At 67.4% G+C, this 3,349-nt stretch overlaps 1 pseudogene; it reads right to left on the bottom strand.

The window, feature by feature from the left end:
* Positions 1 to 980: 980 nt before the first annotated feature.
* On the bottom strand, positions 981 to 2,818 carry LOC124087791 (basic proline-rich protein-like; annotated as a pseudogene).
* Between the last annotated feature and the right edge of the window lie 531 nt (positions 2,819 to 3,349).

Here is a 3,349-nt window from a genome sequence, read left to right as displayed (position 1 = left end):
CTGTCCCACGGCCCGGGGCGGAGAAGGTGTTCCTGGGCGGCAGACCCCACCAGGCCAGAGACCCAGCCCGGCCTCTCTGTGGACAGACCCTGCCCACAGCGGATGCTTGAAAATAAATGTGCCTCCTGCCCAGGAGGTTAGGTGGCTCTTTAAAAAGGGAGGCTGGGGTGAGGCCCGGTAGCAGACCCCTGCCTTGCATGCGGGAGGCCCCGGCCACCCCCAGGACCACAGATAAACCAATAAATGTTGGCAAAGTGTGGAGAAATCGGAACCAGCCAACTCGGCCGCTGGGGATGTGAACCGGTGCAGTCGCTGGGGAAAGGCTGGGGGGGGGGCTCCTCAAAAGGTCAGACCCTGCTGGCCGCAGGGCGGTGCTTATGATCCCAGCAGATTGGGAGGCTGAGGCAGGAGGATCGTGAGTTCCAAGCCAGCCTCAGCAAAAGCGAGGGCTAAGCAACTCAGGGAGACCCTGTCTCTAAATAAAACACAAAACAGGGCTGGGACGTGGCTCAGGGGTCTGGTGCCCCTGAGTTCAGTTCCCAGTACCCCACCCCCAAAATGCACAGGACCCTGAGCCCCGGGACGCTCCTCCTCCAGGGCCATCTGCAGCCATCGCCCGATGCTGGCCTGACCCAGCCTCCCACCGTGAGCGGCACCTCCCTCCGGGTGAGCTCAGTTGCTAGCCGCTTAGCCCCTGTCCCCTCGGGGTGGTCCGTCCAGGCGCAGGTGCGACAGGCTGAGTCAGCCCTTGGCCCCGCTCCCTGGTCAGTCTCCGCGGCTGCCGCCCTGCAATGTCCGAGTCATTGTTTGGGGTAAACAGTGCAGACGGCTGGGCCACGGGCTCCCCTGGGCCGGAGCTCAGCCTTTCTTACTAAATTGCAAATGTCCCACGTACTCCACGCCCGGCCAGTGACGAGGGAGGGCCTTCCCAGAGCTGGGGAGGGGCCACCACAGGGCTCAGGGACGGCTGGATGTGCGAGTCACAGCTCTGCTACGCCCTTGGGCTTCAGTGGTTCAGCCTCGTCCCCCAGGTCTGCTGTTCGGGGGCTGCGGAGGGCCCTCAGGACCCCCCCAAGGAACGAGCAGACTCTAAAGTTGATGAGGCGAGGCTGGAGAATCCCTGCTGAGGGTCCCTCCCCGGGCCTCCCCCTGACAGTCAGCTCCCTCATTCTGGGACAGTGTCACTTGACCACAGGGCCTCCTTCTTGCAATAGAAAGCAAAGTTTGTTAGCAGACACCATGGCACCTGCAGGTAACCCCAGCAACTGGGGAGGCTGAGGCAGGAGGGTTGCAAGTTCAAAGCCAGCCTCAGCAACTTAGGGAGATCATGTCTCAAAATACAAAATAAAAAGGGCTGGCATGTGGCTCAGTGGTCAAGTGCTCCTGGGTTCAATCCTGGGGGGGAAGGGGGGGAGGGGGATGAGGAGGACGGGGAGTGAGGGTGAGGGGGAGGGGGAGGGAAGAGGGGGAGGGAAGAGGGGGAAGGGAAAGGGGAAAGGGGGAAGGGGAGGGGGAGGGGGAAGGGGAGGGGGAGGGGGAGGGGGAGGGGGAGGGGGGAGGGGGGAGGGGGAAGGGGGAAGGGGAGGGGGAAGGGGGAAGGGGGAAGGGGAGGGGGAAGGGGAGGGGGAGGGGGAGGGGGGGGAGGGGGGGGAGGGGGAGGGGGGGAGGAGGGGAGGGGGAGGGGGGGGGAGGGGAGAGGAGGGGAAGGGAGGGGAGGGGGAGGAGGGGGAGGGAGGGGGGGGGAAGGGGGGGGAGGGGGGAGGGGGGGAGAGGGGGAGGGGGGAGGGGGGGGGGGGGGGAGGGAGGGGGGGGGGGGGGGGGAGGAGGGGGGGGGGGAGGGGGAGAGGGGGGAGGGGGCGGAGGGGGGGGGGGAGGAGGGGGGAGGGGGAGGAGGGGGAGGGGGAGGGGGAGGAGGGGGGAGGGGGAGGAGGGGGGAGGGGGAGGGGAGGGGAGGGGAGGGGGAGGGGAGGAGGGGGGAGGGGGAGGAGGGGGAGGAGGGGGGAGGGGGAAGGAGGGGGGAGGAGGGGGAGGGGGAAGGAGGGGGAGGAGAAGGGAGAGAAGAAGGGGGAGGGAGGTGGGAGGGGAGGGGGAGGAGGAGGGAGGGGGGAGGGGGAAGGGGAAGGGGAAGGGAGGGGAGGGGAGGGGAGGGGGAGGGGAGGGGGAGGAGGGGGAGGAGGGGGGAGGGGGGAGGAGGGGGGAGGAGGGGGGAGGGGGGAGGAGGGGGGAAGGAGGGGGAGGAGAAGGGAGAGAAGAAGGGGGAGGGAGGTGGGAGGGGAGGGGGAGGAGGGAGGTGGGAGGGGAGGGGAAGGATTGGGAGGGGAGGGGAGGGGGAGGGGAGGAGAAGGGGGAGGGGGGGAGGGGGAAGGGAGGGGAGGGGGAGGAGGGGGGAGGAGGGGGGAGGGGGGAGGAGGGGGGGAAGGAGGGGGAGGAGAAGGGAGAGAAGAAGGGGGAGGGAGGAGGGAGGGGAGGGGGAGGAGGGAGGGGAGGGGGAGGAGGGAGGTGGGAGGGGAGGGGAAGGATTGGGAGGGGAGGGGAGGGGGAGGGGAGGAGAAGGGGGAGGGGGGGAGGGGAGGAGAAGGGGGAGGGGGGGAGGGGGAAGGGAGGGGAGGGGGTAGGGGAGGGGGAGGGGGAAAGAGGGGGGAAGGAGGGGGGGAAAGAGGGGGGAAGGAGGGGGAGGAGAAGGGGGAGGGAGGTGGGAGGGGGAGGGGAGGGGAGGGGGAGGGGGGAGGGGGAAGGGAGGGGAGGGGGTAGGGGAGGGGGAGGGGGAAAGAGGGGGGAAGGAGGGGGGAAAGAGGGGGGAAGGAGGGGGAGGAGAAGGGGGAGGGAGGTGGGAGGGGGAGGGGAGGGGAGGGACAAAATCTTTATTTATTTTTATGTGGTGCTGAGGATCAAACCCAGGGCCAGTGCTAGGCCAGTGCTTCTAAAGATACTTGGAGAATGTCCATGCAGTGTCCCTGGCTGTAGAGCTCAGGGTTAATGTCACTGGGAACCCATATGCAGACATCATATGGGTCCCCCCCCCCCCCCCCCTCCCCCTCCCCTCCCTTCCCCCTCCCCTTCCCCCTTCCCCCTCCCCCTCTTAATGTCCCTGGCATGATGTGACCCCTCTGTGGTACCCCTCTGTGGTCTTCCCCCCAAAAGGCCTGAACCCTGTCGAATCACAAGAAAATGTCAGCTTAGGGGACACTGGGTTTCCTGGGGGACACCTGACCAGCATTCCTCAGGCCGATGTCATAAAAACCAAGAGACCAGGGGAAGAGCCGGGCACGGTGGCACATGCCTGGAACTCCAGCAACCAGGGAGGCTGAGGCAGGAGGACCATGAGTTCAAGGCCAGCCTCATCATCAAG

Source organism: Marmota monax, unplaced genomic scaffold (genome assembly GCF_021218885.2).
Source record: "Marmota monax isolate L192 unplaced genomic scaffold, Marmota_monax_Labrador192_F-V1.1 WCK01_AAM20220418_F8-fsc00021, whole genome shotgun sequence".
Classification (NCBI taxonomy): Eukaryota; Metazoa; Chordata; class Mammalia; order Rodentia; family Sciuridae; genus Marmota; species Marmota monax.
This window is presented reverse-complemented; position numbering and strand designations above follow the sequence as displayed.